This window comes from Carassius carassius, chromosome 30 (genome assembly GCF_963082965.1).
Source record: "Carassius carassius chromosome 30, fCarCar2.1, whole genome shotgun sequence".
NCBI lineage: Eukaryota > Metazoa > Chordata > Actinopteri > Cypriniformes > Cyprinidae > Carassius > Carassius carassius.
In genome coordinates this window covers 13,804,134-13,825,193 of record NC_081784.1, presented here as the reverse complement: position 1 = coordinate 13,825,193, position 21,060 = coordinate 13,804,134, and the positions used below count along the sequence as shown (strand labels likewise).

Below are 21,060 nucleotides of genomic sequence, written 5' to 3'. Positions count from 1 at the left end.
CAGTCTTGAAGGAGTTCCCCGAGAGATGCTTAGCACTTGTTGGACCTTTTGCCTTCTGTCTGCGGTCCAGCTCACCCCTAAACCATCTCAATTGGGTTCAGGTCCGGTGACTGTGGAGGCCAGGTCATCTGGCGCAGCACCCCATCACTCTCCTTCTTGGTCAAAAAGCCCTTGATGCCTTCAGTGTGACTAACTCGTATGCTGAAACCGATGGATGCGAGAAGAAAACGGCCTCTTCCATTCCTTTTCGACTTCTGCATGTAAGTCAGGCAAGAATGGAAGGCTCACCTGGGCTGGACTGGGTAGAACCCAGCAGAGCACTAACTTCAGTATCAGAATGGGTTAATGACAACGCATCTTCCTCCTGAAGTTCACTCTCGTCTACCGCCGAAGAGTGTGAAAGGAAAAGTCCCCCTCTACACTCCTCAGCGAGATCCACCTGTGATCCCCACAAGCTCATTCTCCTCCGTGCCTCGGCAACGGCGGGACCTGAGCCACGGGAACCAGATGGCTGTCCCTCTTTCCTCAAAAAGAGAGACAAACAAGAGCGGAGCTTTTTCACAGAAAAACGCTCGCAGTGCACGCAGATTGCCCCCTCAAGGACATCGCGCACGTGCTCTTCGCAAAAACACGCGACGCAAAGACTGTGTGTGTCATCAGGTGTCAAATAACGCTGACATGGATGCACACACTGTTTAAACGTCTTGCAAGTGGATGCCATGATAACAATGATAGATCGCTCTTACCATTTTGGTCGTTACTCAGATGCACGCTTCAAACAAAACTGTCAATGAAGACAAAGAAGATAAGTGACGGGTCGTACGGGCGCGTATTTATAGTTGCGCCGGTAGAGACGTGAGAGGCTGTCGCCGGCCAACACGTTGGCGTTTTTCAAAGGATGCTTCAGACACGGGTCACGACTAGGTGTTCCCCAAAGCGACCCCTAGAGGACGCAGTGTCTCATTCCCTTGACAGGGAACTATCTGTTACACGTCATAAACGATTTCTTGACCATAAGCACTTTTTCAGCATCACAGCTATTCCTAGGGCATATTAAATCAGCTAGGGTACACGTGTGTATGGGGGGGCCATGGTAGGACATCTGCGCCTGCCAGATAATTCAGTTAATTTCTATTCCCTTGAACCTGGAGGTGTTAATTTGGAAGCAAGGCAGCCGAGTCTGAAGAATGCCAATACGTCATTTGAATGATTAATGCAGTCGGGGGAATTGGGGGCCTTTGTTACTTTTTCATTTTGACATGGCAAAGCAAGAAAGTACGGTGCATGGCACCCATAGTTGAAGGCAACTTCTGTGGGCCTCCTGAGCTTGGTGTGCAGGAGTTTGTGTGCAAATGCAGACAAGACCTGACTGCAATGTTGGGATATAGCAGGGTAAAAAAAATGCTACTTCAGCTCTCTGCGTTAAGTATATCCTACTGGTCAGAATAATCAATCGTGACACAAAAACACACCATATGCCAAAATATGAAGGGCTGTCACAGGTAAATCTCACACTCACACACACACTAAAAAACGAATGTGTCTTTTTAACTGTTGGCTAAATGAACTATAATCTGTTTATTATAAAAAGAGCATTATATATACGAAGTTGTGTTTGTATAGGGTTAGAATTAAGGTTGGTTTAGGGTTAGGTGCATGTAAAATGCATAATATACTTTTACTACTATAGTATGTTCATATAACAAGGACATTGTAAAAAAGCATTTATTAATCTCAGTTAATTTCAACATTTTCTACTACATTATTAAAATCAGGAGTCAAATCAAAATTAAAATCTAATAATATTAGTTAATGGACCTGAGCTAAGATGAACAAACAATGAACATTTGAATTTTTATTAATATTAACAAAGATTAACAAATGCTGTAACAAATATATTGCTTATTGTTAGTTCATACATTAACTAATATTAACGAATCTTACTTGCATTTTGTGCATTTCTACATTTTGTGATAATCCTGTTTTGGGATTCAGTTTAATTTTTCAGCATAATTAAATGAAAAAAATATTGTGTCTGCAGGAAATAAATTGTACTGTATTGAAGCTTAACTCCGGGGTTCAGGCAAATGACACACTCTCTAGTCATTTGCCAGGCAGTTAGCGGGCAGGGTGTGCCAGACATGTCCCTGAGCAGTGGGACTTGGCTGGGCTGCCAGCTGCCCCCGACGGCCCTGCGATGCAGCCCTGCCCAAGGTGAGATGAACTCATCTTGAGAGAGCTGACAGACAGAGGCATGCTCTGCTGGCCAGAGAACAGGCAGGTGTCCCCATCCTACTCCCGTCTTCCTCACTTCTCATGCCCAATGAAGTGCAGCAAGCTCTGACGGATATCCTGCCTGCTTTCCCTTTGAGCCTAGTCTCTCTCTCTCTCCTGTGCACTTGCTTTCTTTCTTTTTTCCCATCCCCATCACTTATTCATGGAACAGGTTCAACTCCCAGCACTGATGTCTGGAAACGATGCGTGGACACACAAGTAACAGTGGGTGGTTTCGAGAGTGGCCAGCGTGTATAATAGCAGTTGGGCAATGGAGGTAAAAAGGCTCAATGCCATTAGATATGCTGAGTTAACAAATATACATTTCTGTGTGCTTTAGAGCGAATCTTATAAAATGTCAAAATGTGAGTCTGTTAAGAACTTCAAGCTTTTAAAAAGACACAAAATATGTTCACCTTTTATAAATCACTTTGATCAAGTGATCAAATTATCATAATTCTTCAAGGTTTATGACTAAAATTAGTTGTCACTTTTGTAAATGCATCCTTGCTCTTCTGCTCAGTGCTTTTACCCCCAATGTTAACAAATGTTCTGTTTAAAAACTCCTTGTCCTTTTAATGGCTCAGAATAATTGTAAAACATACATACATATATATATATATATTTATATATATATAAACTGCTTCAAGGAATATAATGAGATATATTGCTCATGTTTGGGGTCTCAGATCCCCTAGATATAAAATAGAAATAAATGCCGAGGCTGCCTGGCTGATGCACACACTGTAGAAGTTTACTCTTGTCAATAATGGATTTTTTTCAATATATAATGTATTTATTCGTTTGTTTGCATTTTTTGAAGAAAAAAACTAAACAAAAATCACATATTTTTTTCCCCCGCTGGGCGTTGTTGAAGTAAAATGAATAAATTCAGAGACAATAATTAAAAACAAGTGCTTCATTTCAGAACTACACATATTTGTTCTAACATAAGAGTTAAATAAAGTGTTTTATCCACATTTAAATGATCAATTCACCAATTTTTGGGAAATAATTATGGAATTGTCAAAAAAAAAAAATAATAAAATAAAATAAAATAAATTCCTGCAGTATTTGGAATTGTATCTGTTCATTTAGGTTTGTGGTGTCTCGTTGACATATTATCTATAAAAAAAAGAAAAAAAAAGACCAGAATGGGTGTGTGTTTCTCCACCTTCTATTTCAGTCACTATTTGCAATCAATAGGACATCTCGATAAGACTGACAAACACACACACACACACACACACACACACACACACACACACACACACACACACACACACACACACACACACACTGCACATCAGCTCTTAAACTATTAGATGAATGTTATACAAATAAAAAAATATATACATTATTTATATTATACATATAAATGCATAACATTATTTAAAGTTTAGTTCAAACATATTAAGACACTTGAAGAATGCACCGGCAATGCATTTTATTTATCCATATTTTTTTAATGAGATGATGAATCTCTTTACTGTAAAAAAATAACTCGTCAAAACACATTTGAATAAGATGCTGCAAATCCTTAATGAAATACATACTGTATTAGTGTGCATCTCAGAGGAATTTAACATGGAGCTAAATCACTCTATAAATAGATCACAAACCAATTAAGCCTGTGATGGCTAATCCATGATGGGCCTGTAGTGCTTTTTTTCCAGTCCTCTGTAGTCTTAGAAAACCAGAGTGATGGCTTCCTCATAGCTGGATGTCCACATCCATTTCATACACCAGAGAGAGAGCACATCTGCGTTTCCCATCCTCCCTTGTTTTAAAGTCCCTCTAGGTGCATTTAAATGAAAATCGGTTCAGGTTAAAAAAAAATGTTAGATTCACTGATAATTTGAGGCCTGACGTGACCCTAAACCAAGCCAGCATTTAGAGCTTGCTAGTTACATTGTTAGGATAACGTGTTCTAGCCTCTGATTGGAACGTCTGGAGAAAAAATTAGCAAGCCTCCCTATAATCATTAACACTTACACAACTCGGCTATCATGATTGCTGTGGTGAGAGTTGTGTGTGTGTCTTCGTGCTGCAGAGAGACTGAAGCATTAGCTGCAAATCCTGCCTGCCTTCAGAATTTTATCCTTGGCCTAAGAGCTGCCTGATCAATGGTCCTGCTCTTCTGAACAGCAAAACCCCACAGAACTTTGAAAGCTTCTCACTCATCACACTGTCACCTCGAGCCAAAGCGCAGGGAAATAGTATGAGACCGGGAGAATACAAAACACAAGAACCTTCACGTTTTTTAAATATTTTTTTTATAAACTCTTTGGAGAGAATTCATAATTTCTTTCAAACGAGAAAATTACATGAGAATTATTTGGAGAGCCAGCCAAGCTTTGGATTTATAAAACACTCAACAAATACCCCTTTGACTGAGTAAATGTAAAACTACTCCGTTCAATTGCGTTGGCAAAGTGCAGAATTTAACCTCTTGAGAATCTCCTGGAATCTGGAAACATCACTAATGTTGCCTGTACTTTGCCAAAACCCATCACTGCTAACACCCATCCACCCCCAACCCCTGCCAAACGTCTGGAGCTCCTTAAAGTTGTTACGTGTTTCTGCAGACAGATGTGATCATTCTTGAGCACCGATATATTATGTCGGTGATGTGACCTACATGCTAACCCTCATTATATATCATAAAACAGCTGAAAACTCATATGTGCATTGATTTTTGCCTGAGGCATTTGTGTGTGCTCTCAAAGAGCATCAGAGAGCATGACACAAGCATGACACAAGTTATGAAGTTTGATATTCAACAAAATTATGACAGCCAAACCTACTGGAAGCTACTGGTTAAAGATGCATTCAAGTAGCTCATACAATAGAGTGAGAGGCAAGCAATGCCAAGGTCATGGGTTCCCAGGGAATGCATGAACTAATGAGAAATGTATATACTTGTAGTCACTTTAAGTTAAAGTGTCTGCCAAATGCATACACATATTGTAATTAAAATGTTATTTTTATGTAAATGTAATTTAAATGTAAAACAAACCAGCTCATGATTCAAAAATAACAAAGCATGCTAACAGTGTGTGTGTTTACATTTACAACAAATCGCTAATTACTACAAACAAATCAGCTCATTACGAAAGCCCAACAATGCAAGAAAACTGTTTGTGTCAGGGTTTTTCTTTATTTAAATAGAGTTTTTGTTCCATGACAAAAACTGTCATCAGGTATGTGCAAATGGAATAAGCCACCAGAATGGTGCAATCTTAGGTTAACTGGAAAAAATCAACTGTGTTTTGCCTAAAGACTATGAACTTTTCTATTAAATATACAAAGTTAAAGGCATACTGTATGAACTTTGACCACATGTGGGCTTGATAAGCATAATTGTGTTAGATTATACTATACATGTAAATGCACTCTTTTGTAATCATTACTTAATTACAAAATGTATCAGATTAGAAGTTTAAAATATATAGATTTTCTATAATTGCATTTTTACATTATAATATATAATGTTACAGTATTAGTATTAGTATTTTGAAAAATACTACAGCTCTAACAGTCCAACAAACATTTGTTTATCGAATTACAACAGTTATCATTTTAAACTAAAGTATGCTCTAATTTGCATTTTAAAAAAATAGTATCAGGTTCTTTTATCCAAAATGAAATTGTATAAAGATAAACTGTATCAACTAATTATAATTCACTGGTCATTATTATATCAACCTGAGGTCGTCAGCTTTGATTTAATATATCATTACTGTTGAAACCATTTAGAATCCTGCCGAGTCCATTTTAAAGAGTGGTTCTGTGTTCAGGTTTAAGTTTCCCTTTGCTGCACTTTTCAATGCAGGTTTGACCTCTTTTTGCTGTTCTACATTTATTATATCCTTTTACAGCCACACAACATAAAGGAGAGCCAGAACAAAGCATGGCAATTACAGTCAGAAAGAACTCATCGCTGTGGGGCAAGGTGGACAGCACAGAGCCACGCTCATCTTACACAGCTCTCACACAGACACGCATGCTGGCAAAAGGCATCCAGCCCATAAGGAGCTTCTGAGAGGAAACAGGATGGGGAATTCCAAACAAAGAGACAGGCAAGTTGATTCTTGCAGAAACAAGAGCATTTTCTTCAAAAATTGTGGTCACTGCTTTGGCACGCAGCTTGATGTTGTTCAAAAGCATTCAGAAGTACAAGCAGAGGGCCCAATGAACCATATTTAAAAAGCTGATAGTGGGATAAGGTCTGACAAATTTTCATTACCTTATGTGAGCGTTTACTACATAGCACATTATAAATTTATCAGCAGGTAGATGAGCACTCTACACACAGGGAGAAGCCAAAGTCAGCTCTCAGTGACTCTGTAGCTCTCCATGGTGTCATACTCCACAATAACACTGTAATGTCATTCTGAAATAAAGAAGTTTTGCACATGAGTGGTTCTGCTTTTGTCCTCAGGGTTACTTTATGAAATTAAAATAGAGTGAATGAGACTCCCTTTGAAGGCCAGACAGATTGAGTGAGGGAATGAGAAAGAGAGAGAGTGGGAGAAAGAAGGGGGCTGGGGGCAAGCAATAGGAGCGCAATTAAAATTGCACACACTGGTGAAATCTTTTTCTTTTAAAGCACAATTCCTAGGTCTCTTTAGGGAGCTCATCAACCCCTTCTCCTTTTGAAGATTTCACTGTGTTTTTCTCTCTCTGGTTTTAGGCAGACAACGAGGTGCTGGCCGCTCCATTATGGCCTTGTTTGCTCCTTGTATGCAGGATCATCCATACAATAAAGGCAAAATTAAAAGTTCTCAGATGTGCGGCACTGTTGGCTCATGCTGCTAGCGTACGCATATTCTCTCCGCCTCTGGATGGATTGAAGATACCACGTTCACATGGGAGTGAAGGCCAGAGAGGAGAAAACTGCATATCGGCTTAGTGTAGCTGTTTTCAACAGTATAAGCTGCTGTTGTACAATGCGTTTTACATGCTTAAGCTGCTATATATGTGTTACAAAATGGGGTGAACAATTAGGCGGTTGGTCAACACTTATGTATCATTTACAAAAAAATTGCATTTATTCATCCTCATGTTGTCCCAAACCTGTATGACGTTCTTTCTTCTGTGAAACACACACAAAAAGAATGTTTAAATATGATATACTGGAAACACTTTTTCATGCAATTGCTTTTAAAAGTATGTAATATATAACAAAGAATCAAATTCATGCTCTACATTCAAAGTCTTCTGAAGCCATACACTAACTTTGTGTAAGTAACAGAATAGTCTTAATATCTGCTTTTGCTTTTCTTAGCATGTTAAAGAGAATAATCCGGAAACACTAAACTAGCAGGCTAATTAGGTTCTGTGTTAACCTTTAAGACTAAGCAAATATATGAAGAGAGACTAAAAAACTAACAGCACGTATGTTAGCCTTAACGTTATTAATTAACATATTAAGACATTGATATCCCATTACGTTTTTAGCAATGTTACTATTATTAGAAACATTCAGAATTTATGAAATAGTAAGTAATATGAAACAAGGCTGGCAAGCCAATACTATTCCGCTCAAGAAGAACGTTTACACTTATGTGGCTAGACAACTCAACAATGGTAACGTGTACACAACATGCGCTATTACATCCAGTTCAAATCATCACTCCAACATTTTCATGATTAAGAATACATACATTATGAAACCATAATTGTAATCTATAATTTATATCATTAGTTTCTTTAATCTATTAAGTGTTATTATTATTTTTTTTTTCAGATAACGAAGTTGCTTTGTAATCTAAGAGTTAGTAGTTCTATGGTGGGACTAATGCTGCCTTGAAAGTTCATAAGATGCAAGTTCATTATTAACTGGCCATTGTTGTTATTTTAAATAATTTTAGGATTTCAAAGTAAGGATTGTAATCATTGCATATCTTCTATGACTAAAGCGCAACTGAATTTGCTTTAGATATGACATTATGGTGCCCTGAAAGGTAGTTTTGGGGGAACTAATTTTATTTGTGTGTGTATGTGTGTGTGATGTGGGTGTCAGGTGTGCTCCAGTATAGTGGGTCCAGCCTGCAGATGGGGTGGGCAATATGTAGCCTTGTCTCTGTGCATAGAGGAACACGATAATGGACGGGGATGAATCATCGATCTGACACTTCTAACTACATTTCTGTTTTTACATCTCTCTAATGACAGCTGTTCCAAAGACAATCTGTAATGTTTCCAGTGTCAAATCAGCCATATCCAGAGCATGTTTCACCTCTTTACGTGTGCTTAATCTGTGTTCGTTCTCTCTCTCTCTCTGTGTGTGTGTGTGCGTGTGTATGTGTTTTTGCTGTGAGGTCATGTTTAAGAATGTCTCTGGAGATGCATCAAGATAAACCTGTTTCATGAAAAGAAGCTATGCATGCAGGACGCTGCATGCAAGACTGCACACACCCCATCCATTATATGGCTGTGTCTTCTGATGGGTTCAGGACACTGCAACAGGGCATTATGGTTTCATAAATGATAATTTATGCAGCCATGTTAAAATATGGCCACAAAGCTTCATCACTGAGCTCTTCCTTGTGTTTTCCCAAGTTAATTACTAGGTCAAAAAAGCAATTTGTACCATCCAAGAACAGACCCCTTTCCAAACACCTTGTGCATTATGCAAAAATGGCAGATGCTGGCAACACCTCCTGAACAAGCTGGTGCAAGGGTTAGAAAGACAAATGAATTCAGAAAGGTATGTAATGCATTCATTTTGTTTATTTGTTTATTTTTGCAACACTCAGAGAAGACAGACTAATAGATCTAACCAACAAAATCTCTGAAATAAAAATGCTTATTAAGTTAATGTTCAAATGGAAAAAAGGGCGTTTTAAGAAGTTGAAAACATTAAGGCAACAGTTTTAATGTTTTTTTAGTAACTTAAAAAGAAAATTTAAATGGCAAGCTGCCACAACTTAAAATCTGTCATCAATATAATAATTAATTAAGAAGTAACAAACTTAAATGTTTGTAAAAGAGTTTATAACTATTTAGCACATTATAAAAAATATAATAATAATAATAATAATAAATACAAATATACAAACAATCACACATAGACTCCATCACTTGCTACACAAACATGTCAAGGTGGAAAAAAACACCTAAGCATTAAGAGGAGCAAACTCATCCTGACATCACAAGACAACAAGTTACTGAGTGTGGTAGCCAAATCATCAACAACAGTGCAAATAAAACAGGCAAACGCTCAAACAATGCAACCATATTAATTATTCATGTCCTATTGTATGCTGGGTAAAAGGTGAATAAAATTAAATCAAAGGAAAGAGAACAAGAGAAAAGAGAAACGCTTTAATGCTGCAAAAGCTGAGGAAGTTATTATTATTATATTATATTATATTATTATTATTAAGTAAGTGTTGACATAACAAACAACAGATCTGATCCACTGAATGTATGAAACATATAGAGGGTACCTGCTTTTAGCTGCATTGCATGTGATACTTTCATAGACATACTCTGGCTTTAAGGCAGAAGATAAGCTCAGGTCTGCATATGTGTGTGCATGTGTGTTTATTTGTGTGCTGAGCTGCCCAGGGCTCAGGAGCGTTTGTGAGTTGATTTCAGAGCCAAAACAGGAGGCAACGAGGGGGACAGGCCAACAGCTTTTAGCAACATGTCAACTGGACACATTAACTCATAAAATATCCTCTCTGTGCATGAAATATACAGGCTGACTTCAGGAGAAGGGTATGTATAATTGATTCAAATGAGGAGTTCTTCCCTGCCAGGGACCTTGTGCTCAGTTTGTCAGCTGCTGTGCTGGGAGAACAGAATGTAGGCCAGAGGAAGAAGAAAGGTGCTCCGGACACAGCCTGACCTGGTGGGAGAGAAGAAAAGATAGAGGACGTACCACATCAAGCCCCAGGCCATCATGACGTGTATGACATTAATAAGAGTTCATCCAAATGCCGCGCATCACTAGCATCATTTGCATTAGCTCATTCAGGACAATCACATAACCTCCTTGTTAAATAAACAAAAGACAACCAAAGATTAAAAAAATAAAAAAGGTTAGTTCACCCCCAGATTAAAATTCTGTCATCATTTACTAATCCTTATGTCGTTCCAAATGTGACTGACTTTCTTTTTTTTGTGAAACACTAAATACTTTTTGAGACATAAAAAAAAATGTTTTGTCCATATAATGACAGTCCGAGACTGTGTGGGAAAAACAAATAAAGTAAGTCATAAAATTAAATAAATTAATAATAAAATATTCCTTATTAACCTGTAGAAATTCACAAGAATCTCAGGATTAAAAATGCACGAAATCCCTCATAGTCATATAACTGTTTTAGTTTGAACTAAAAGAATATCATATCATAACCACTACTTTCCTTAAACACCATCATCTCAACATGCAAATGAGGGTGGATGACACAGGAACTATATAATATAAATATGATTATAAATATATGGCTACATTTCAGTATAGGGACCAATTCTCAATATTAACTTGCTGCTTATTACACAATGACTGTTTATTAGTATTTATGAAGCACATGTTCAGCACGACTATTTTCTATATCCCTAAAACTATGCAATACCTAAACTACACAACTACCTTACTAACTATTAATAAGCACCAAATGTAAAGTTTATTGAGTCAAAAGTCATAGTTAATTGTTAGCTAATAAACGAGAATTGGGGATAAAATAAAGTGTGGCCAAATATATTTATGGAATCCTTTCTCAGTAATAACATGAAAATGAAAATAGGACTGCTTATATTTTTTTTTGAAGAGGTGAAACCTGGTTTATTAAGCCTTTTAGCACTCCCCCAGCAACCGTCTCCACCCCCAAGACAAAGGTCCTGCCAGTTGCGTCTATGCACAGCAATTACCCCGACCAAATCAAAGGCCATTGTTTCTGCTGGTAACCTTGCAAATAAATCAGGCTTTAGCTTGAAAGAAACTCTACCGTTCCTGCCACCCTTTTCCTCCTCTTGTTTTCCTTTTCATTTCCTTTTTTGTTTTTTCTCTCTTCTTGCAGTTGAATGGCAACCCCTAATCAAGTCTTAACTGAACACCAATTTTAATCACCCATCACACAGGGCTGCCAAGTTCCTATAGGCAAATAGCCTAAAAAATTTACCAGTAATTCCTCACCTTGTACTGTGCAGCTATTTGCTGTTCTGCTTAAATGTATAAAGTAATATATTATTGAGTGGCCAGTGTGCAGGGAGGCATAGATGAAGAAGGCATGGAGTGATTCCAAGGTCAGCTCTCAATGCCCGGGGACTATACAATCGATATAATTTAGTCAATAACTTCTTTATTACTCCACTATTACTCCCAGCTATATGATTTTGGAGTTAAAATAATTTTTTTATAAGTATTTCATAGAATATTGAGCAACCATATTAAAGGGGTGCTATTATTCTTTTTAAAATTTTCAACTTTATTTACTCTGTAATGTTGCTGTTTGAGCATAAAAAAGATCTGCAATGTAACAAAGTTCAAAATCCAATTCAAAAGGACATATTTTATTTAACAGAAATCACTTTTTAAAAAACTACAACGAATGACTGATTTGGACTACAACGCATATTTTCTGGGATTTTTGTGATATCACAATTATTGACGAATGGGATGAGACCTGGTTGAGCTGCACTAGAGAAGGCAACAAGTTGTTATATCACCATGTCGGAGACACGCTAGCTTTCCCAAGGCAGGCGAACTTAGAGTGGTTACAATCATCCATGTTTAAATCACACTCAAATTGATTTGATTTTGACGCAATATTTACACTCAAGCTCGCAGGCAGCTGTGGTAAGGGGCATGACATTTCCCGACTAGGCGCCGAGTGGAGCCAATCACAACACACACTGGCCCAGCTAACCAATCACAGCACATTTCATATTTCAGAAGGTGGGCCTTTATTTGATACAGGAACTATTTGAGCCATTCATGCCAGACTGAGGAGAGAGGTGTTGCAATAATGTAAAATATGTGAAAAATAATGTCTTTTTCGAACAACCTAGTATGAGAGCTGTTCTAGTATACCCCCAAAACAAAATCAAGACTTTGTAAAAGAGCATAAAAGGACCCTTTAAAGAATTAAAGCACTCAGATTTATTTTTGGTTGGCCCGTTCTAGTGAGGTCAGCACCAGTGCCCATCGGTGCTACTGTAAACTTCTTTCCTCTTTTATTAAAGCAGGGTCTCTCACAGAGGGCCAATTATATGAGGCGTTAAGCACTCAAACCTGTGTGGCAGCGTGTGCGGTGACAGTCGATGTCCCCCCGTTCCAATGGTGTGCCTGCATTAAGTTTTTACAATGCAATCCCTGCACGCAATAACTGCATTGCCTTGGGTGAAGGACACTGAGACGCAATAAATATGGATGCAAAACCAAAAATAATATTATAATAGTACATAAAAGATGCCAACATCTTCCCTTATCCGGTAGCAAACAAGTGGTGCTTTACTGCAGCTTGTAAAAGTGCTTTATCACCTGCCACTGCATGCAGAGAGGAGAGAGGAATGACACATTGCCATACCAGGTGGCATTAGGGGCACTTTACATCTTTCTTTTTGAAAACTGCACAGCTTTCTTGTCTTATTTCATTTGTTTTGTAACACATTACATATTTAGTCACATTAAGAAAAAATCTATTAATGTACTCTTATTGACCTTTCGCTTATCTGTTGTTTTCTTGAACACACTTAAATCCCTGTAATATCTGTAATTAAATTCTTTCTTACTGCTAAACCTGTGACTCAAGACAACAAAAACAAAGGGCAAGCACTGTTCTTGAAATAAATCAGCAAATACTACAGAAGTCAGGTATGTGCCATGATAGACAGCCCCTCAGCGGGAGCTTCAGGTGACCTACCTGCCTAATAAAGCAGGATCAGGTAAGGACCATATTCAGTGGAGTTATCCATGAGGGAGGTGAACAAACAAAGTCTCCCATTGACAAATGGCTCTGTGGTCAGTAGCACTTTGGACTTGACCCAAAAAAATGAAAGAAAAAATCAACTGCAATATCATTGCTGCTTGCCATGGAAAATTCTTCTCTCAAAGAATGATTTAGGAAAATAAATATATATTTTATTGTTCTTTCAAGAGGAATGCTTTTCTTTGGAAGCATTTCTTCTTTAATCGTATTTGGTCAGTATGGTAATTTTTCCTTTTGTCTTAAATCAACTGCCATGGTAGAAGAATGAATTCAAATCATTTTTAAGTGGAATTTCTGCTGCCCATTAAAATGCATTTTTTGGTTTAGTTCTATGACACCAGTTTCATTAATTTTAACAGTTTAGCACTATGTGTTATATTAATTGTGGTCAAGCTAAAAAGTGTCAAAGGAAGTGTATAAAACTACTTAATAAAATCAAATATAACAATAGTGTATGCCATTTTCTTTCATTTTGTTTAGCAAAAATAATAATAATAATAATAATAAAACCAAGTATACCCAAAATACATTTCACACACATAAATAGTATTAGAGATTAATCCGATTTGATCTAATTTGCTCTTATTTGACCTCAGACACAAAGAATGTGCATATAGTGCCACAGTATAAAACATTACAGTCACTGGTCGACCTTTGACCCAAAGACTAAAATTGTGTTTAATTTGAAATCTAAAAACAAACAAAAGGTACAAAATAAAAGTACAATAATATTTATTCTTTGTTCTGTTTCTTTTTGGTATACTTTTTATTTTCTTTCTTTGAAGGGAGAGCTGGTTTCAGACTGAATGGAGGGCTTTGCTGTGCTGGTAGATTATGTGGGTAGTCTGTGGGCTAAAAAACTACAGTAAGGTCTGGGAGATCACAGACAGGGTCAAACAATGTGAGTGTTGTTTTACTGAGAGCAGACCCTTGCAGACTCTTTAATAGCAGCCATTTCCTCCCTGTCTCTCTCTCTCTAGACAAAGAGCTTTAAAGGCTTGGTGACTCTGATCCTCCAGCACTGCACCCCGACACACATAACACAAATTTACAACACTTGTTTTTATCTGAGATACAAATGAGGGGAAAAAAAGTCAAAATTAGGATAAACTAGGATAGTAGTTGAGCAAATCAAAATTAGGCCAATTCACGTAAGGCTACACCTGTATAATAACGTTAAGAAATAAAGAGGATTTTCCATAAATGATCTCAATTGACCAAATATTTCAGATACTCCTAAGATAAAATATTTTATTTTATGCAAGTTATGTTACTTATGCAATAAGCTGCTCTTAGAAAGTGTAGTACTTAAAATTTCAAATGCAAAAGTTCTATATATTCATGTTATTTGATTGAACATAATAAAAGTAAGTATAATGAAAAACTATTTGTGTCCATTCAGCTAAATTATTATTATTATTATATAATGTGTTCATTATTATTTGCATTGTTATTATATTATGTAAGTGAATATGACACAGACACTGTAAAATGCATTGCTGTATTTGACTGTAAAGTACAGTATTGTGTAAGGCTGGCCACTTCACACATACGTTTTAATGGAAATCTTAATAGCATATCAAGCATTTCATATTTTAAAAGCCTGCAGTCAGCATGATTCGCTGAATTAACATATAGCATTGCAGACCAAGCGATTATATGGCATCGATTTACAAGCCCCCTGCACAGAGGAGACACATTTTCTGCTGCACGTGTTTAGGTCGCGGCTCATCCAGTCTAAGCACCACGGCTTCAGCGATACACGACAGAAATCTTTAATGAACGATGGCACTCCTAATGCATAAAAGAGGGGAAAAAGAAGAGGTTTTTTTTCAGGCACCCAGAGTGCCATGTCATCACGCACAAGCCCGGTGCATGCGGAAATATCCCCCCCCCTCACCCATAAAGAGCAGTGGAAAACATCAGCACATCAACACATCGCTCCTCCAGCTTAATATATCTGAGCAGCGATGAATCATTCAAGGCTTAATGTATTCAGGACAGGCCAGGACCAACTGCTGCTATCAAAGGACTTGGTTGAATAACTGTAATAACTGGAAAATTATTTTGATAGCCTGAAACAATCTTATATATCACAGAACTTTATTAAAATAATATCAAATCAAATTAGCCTGTATCCCCATAATGAATTAAGTAACAGGTTACGCTGATATTAATCTCGGCTAGCTTGCAGGCATTGCGGCAGGAGCATTTAATAAGCCAGTCCCTGTTGCTCTGAAGGGCTAGAAATCCTCGAGTACCCGTGCTTATTCAGGGAAAAATACATCTAAAGACTCTCCCTCTCTAAATAATGTGCCCGTTTTCTCTGCCTTTGTTGAAATTATTCATAAGGAGAAAATCTTGGTGAAATCTCGTGAGGGTTCTGATTAGCAGCTGACCCGTTGGGAGGCTGCGTATCCTAATCCCCTAAATGCCTTGCCGTTCAACTCCCTCCCCTTCGCCTCCATCCGTGCGCCGAGGAGCAGGCCCTGAAATAATAATATAATCATGTTTTCTTACGGCTGCGTGGAGCAGACGCGCCGAGCGAGAGCCACGCCGTGCCTTCCCCCGGTCCGGGTGCAGCTGTCTGGGCTCATGCTTGCTCAGGCCCCAGCCTGTCTCTTGAGCCCCCCGGCTCAGCTCCCTCTCGCGCTCTTCCTTGGATACTGTCCATTTTCAGGGCTAAGAACCTGCTGGAGGCTCTTTAAATTTTTTAATAGAGCCCAGATGAAGCAGTGCTGGGGAGAGGAGAAGACAGCTCGTGTCAGTTTTTTCCCCGAGCTCCTAGAGGCCTAGTAGCCCTATAAAGATCTGGTAAGGCTACAGATTAAAGTCAAGCTCTACACACTATCTGGCACTTACAGACTCACAGAGAGGCAAAACTCTGTTATCTCTGTCTCTATTCCTCCCTTTTTCTTCTCCTTATCTCTCTCTTCCACTCTCGCACTACCTCTATTCTGATTTTTCATGTCTCTCGCTGGCCTAGTGGACCTGGTGGTGGTGGGGAAAAGGAGGCAGTTGGACAGATGAGGGCAAAGGGGGGAGTATGTACTGAATGCCGCCACCGTTTTTTCTCTCATCCTTCCTGTTTCCTCCAGCAGCTCTTTTTATGTACTATCTCCAGGTTATCTTTCCTTTTCAACCCACCCTCTTTTTCTACTCCTCCTTCTTCGCTCTCCCCCAGGTCTGGCCGACTTCTTGTGTTGCCCTGCAAACTGTGCTACATAACCATCCTCCAGGGTGGACACTAATAATCTTTTGATGCAGGCGTAGTGGTGATAACATCTGAACTGGGGGAGGCTTCTCAGGGCATGCTTGACAGATGTAGCGGGGCCTTTTAGGATTTAGAGCTGAAGCATATCTATTACGGGTGCTGCCACAGCGCTTTGCAGGCCTGTCTGGTAATCTCCCATGAATTTCTGTCCAACTTATCACAGGCCCGGAACAGGTTTCTGCAGGAAAGAGGACATCATCGAATCTGCACCCATGAAGACACAGGGTCGTTGAGCCAGGGGTATCTGCATTGATGAAACACAAACAAAATCGATTCATATTCATAGATGTTATTCTTATGTGCACCCAAGGCACATCAGGCGCAAGAGCGCAAGTCATACCAAGTCTTTGTGGGAATGACCAATCCTACTAACTGGACTATGAATATGCAAATGAGCGAAATGGAGTAATACTTTTGACTGCGAAAGTGACGCATGTGGCCTTGAGAGGTGAAATTTATAGGAAATTTGGTCACTGTAACTCCTTTTAGATATCCGGGACTTATTTTTACACACAATATATGCAACAAAAGTTAATATGCAAAAAAATTAATGGTGGCTGGGGGGTGTTGGTTATGCTTAACCTCGTAAAGAAGTGATATACAGATGGAGAGAGAAATATGTAAGACTGATAAACAAAACCCGGCTGTGAGCTACAACAGAGGACTGAAGATATTGTGGTAGACAGATAGACGGCTTGGTTGTGAGACACAAGGGAACTGTGTGTTTTGTCTGTGCCTGTGCACACGTGTGTATTTCTGTATGCTCGTCTGCATGCGTGTGTGTTTCAGTGGAGCATGCGAACAAATATTTTTATTTGTTACTCCCCTCTGGAGGTTTTGATCCTGTGCCATCTGGCAGCTCGTGGGGATGCGACCCGTCATCTTCCTCATCTGATGACTGCTTTGCCCCTGTGCCCTCCCCTCTACACCCCTCCAAACCTCCACTCACCCCACTTCCTCCACATTCTGTTTTTCTAACCCAATTCTTCTGATCTCCACCTTAGAGCTTTCCTACCAGCCTATGCTCTTTGTGCCACAAAATATACACACGAGGTTAAAAAATTCCGTTTTGGCCCCACATGCCAATTAAATTTTTTAAATTAATTTTATTATTAAATTAATTAATACATTAAAAAAAAAAAAAAATACAGGACACACATATTTTTTAATACGCACTAAACTATAAAAATTAAATATTTTGCTTAAACTTTTTATAAAAAAAATGTATTTTAGTAATTAGCTGTTTTTCATTCAATATTCATGGCAAATTTCAAAAAACAAAAATTCTAAATATATGTTTTTGATCGATTTGTATTTTATCGCTTGCAGTATAAGACGAAAAAATAAAATAAAATAAAATAAAATAAACTATAATCTCATGCTAATGTGTCTTCTAAAATGGTTAAAAAAGTATTTTGATTTAATTATATGGGAAATTATATGGGACATTATATGGGAAAAATATATTCAGTGGCAGCTTTAGAAAAAAAAAAGCAGAAAGGCTGGTAGAGAATAACAGGAGTACATTTACAATTTTGTCTGTGATACCATCTGTTAATTGTTTGTGTATGCATGTGCCTCTAAATCTGATTATGAATGAGAGCGAGGGAGATTGAGAGAAGCAGTTAAACAATTCTGTAATTAAATCATTTTCCTGTCAAACTTCATTATGCAAATAAATCATCTTTAAGACTTTTTGTCAGGTACTCGACTCTTAAAGTGAAAGATCTATATCTACAGGAAGTGACATTGAATCAAATCACAATTATTTAGTCTATCCTAGCAATAGGGCTCTTGAGATCTTGTATTATTTACAATTACAGAAAATTACACTATGAGAATTTAGGTAATTATTTCTCTGACTGCTAATTTGAACTCATTCAGCTTTTTCTACATGATCATTCATCTTACATGCTATAGAAAATAAAAAATCTGCACACTTCAATTCTCAAAGTCAGATTGAGATGAAATGCTTTTCTTTACAGAAATTTAACGACTGACTGTATTCGAGGTAGGATTTGACCCGTGCTCATGAGAGTCCTTGTGTGTGTGTGTGTGTGCACATAACACTATGAGTTGCTTTGTGTATGGCTCGGAAGTAGGTAAAGGCTGAGGTGAATTTGGAGGAGACACAGGTCCTAAAAACTGTCCTCAGAACACACACCTCTGTGAACATGTGCTCTACTTCCTTCAGCTGTGGCCTTACCATACACACACACACACACACACACACACACACTCGTCAGTAAGATCAATTGCTTAAACCAAGTTATTCAAAGCAGACAGATCATATTAAGACAACGTATTTCAATGAGCAATTGCATATACCTTAGATTAAAACCTGTAATTCTAGGATATAATTATTTTATAGGACTGTAAGAATGGCAGCTAAGTGAATGAAGGGATCTGAATGAAGATTTCATAAAGCCAACTGTAATAAAGGTGCGATTCCACAGAGATATCCACAATATATCCTGGACATATAATATATCTTAATTCATTACTCTCTGGGAGTTGGCGGGAATTTAATATTAAAAAAGAAGGAAATAAATTGTAAATGTGAGGTATTTCTTTGACTGAAAATATGACTGTTAAATGATAAGATGATGATGATTAGTAGCAGAAGTAGTAATACTATCAATTAATATAAAATCCTTGAAAGTTCCATAGAGTAATGAATTAAGATATTACACATGTCCAGGAAAACAACAACAACAACAACAACAACAACAACAAAATAATAATAATACTTTTTATTATTATTATGATTAGCCATTATCCTTATCGGAGTGTGAGCTTGACTACATATGGCCAATCTTCCCCAGTCACCATTGTCACTTTTATCTTCCTCTCCACTAATTTGGCTAATTTGATGTCAAATTAGTCCAGGAATTACTAATTCTCTATTCTTCTGAATCAGGCACACTGAGGGAACTTTGTTGTAGACCTAGGAGGCAAACAATGCTTGAAGGATTTAAACCTAATGAAAGCCTTTGATCCTGCAAGATATTTGAGAGAACATAAGAAGGGGGTAAACAGTCAAGTTGCTGAAAATCCGACTCAAAATCTAAATGCAAATTATATTGATTTTGAGAGAGAAAGATTTTGCCTTTCTCTCTCTCCTTTTTTTAATAATTTTTTTTTTAAATTTTTTATAATTAATAATTCCAGTTCTGTTTGTATTAGTTTTAACCTACTTAAATATAAAGGCTTTTTCTCACAGGAGTGGTTCTGCATATTTATTCCAGTGTTATTTTCAAGCTGCACAAAATAAAATGGCATAATGCTAAATTATAAATATGGAGACAAAGAACCAGGGGAGTGAACGGAAGACAGAAAATCTGAAAAAGATGAGTAAGGTTTTGTTTTGTGTGTGTTTGTTTTGTGGTGGATGCTAACTCCTCTTTCCTTCTTATTCTATTATGCTCGTTTTCCCTAAAGCAAAGGGGGTGCGCTAGTCAATGACTGCTTTGTGAGGCTGTCAGAGTTTGTGATGAGGACAGTAGAGAGGCAGCTGACCCAAGTGTTCAGGATGTGACAGTTAATATATGTCACCAGAAAGTGTTCACAGTGCAGAACACTGAGGAAAATGGGACACTGTGATGCTTGTGTACACAAGTTTTCTGCAGCATCTTCCAAAGGACATGAACAGCACCATTTATTCTTTGGATTATGGTTGACACTGCTGTGAGATTGTGGACACATACGAATTAGATCATCTGCCATCCCGTTGTGAGGGACGTCCTTTAAAAAAACAAAAACATATATATGTACAATTACATTCCTACTGTGTGAGAAAAAATATTAAGTGTAATATTATAAAGAAGTTATTTTATATAATTTTATGTTTAGAAAAATATGTAAATTTATTTTATTTTAATTTTAGCTAAAGTTTTGGTAATTTTGTTGTGTTTTAAAATTATTATTATTATTATTATAATTATTATTATTATTTTTTTTTTTAATTAATTTTATTTCAGTATAGAATATTTTTGTATAAGTAAAAATAAATGAAAATGAGAAATGTTGGCAAACTAGCTGAAATCAAATAAGTTCAACTTATTTATATATATATATATATATATATATATATATATATATATATATATATATATATATATATATATATATATATATATATATATATATATATATATATATATAGTACAGACCAAAAGTTTGGAAACATTACTATTTTTAATGTTTTTGAAAGAAGTTTCTTCTGCTCATCAAGCCTGCATTTATTTGATCAAAAATACAGAAAAAAATGTAATATTCTGATATATTATTACAATTTAAAATAATTGTTTTTAAATTTATTATACTTTAAATTATCATTTATTTCTGTGATGCAAAGCTGAATTTTTAGGATCATTATCACATGATCCTTTAGAAATTATTCTAATATGATGATTCATTATCAAAGTTGGAAACAGTTCTGCTGCTTAATATTTTTTCAGAACATGTGATACTTTTTTAGGATACTTTGATGAATAAAAAGTAAAAAAAAAAAAAAAGAAGCTATGTTTTTAAAATATAAATATTTTGTAATAACAATATATACTA

At 37.0% G+C, this 21,060-nt stretch overlaps 1 long non-coding RNA gene across 1 annotated transcript; it reads left to right on the top strand.

Moving 5' to 3' along the window:
* The first annotated feature begins 2,067 nt into the window (after positions 1–2,067).
* LOC132111147 (uncharacterized) lies at positions 2,068–7,387 on the top strand. The gene is made up of 3 exons (XR_009424741.1): positions 2,068–2,551; positions 6,156–6,360; positions 6,975–7,387. It is a non-coding gene; the product is annotated as an uncharacterized LOC132111147 (long non-coding RNA).
* The last annotated feature ends 13,673 nt before the right edge of the window (positions 7,388–21,060 follow it).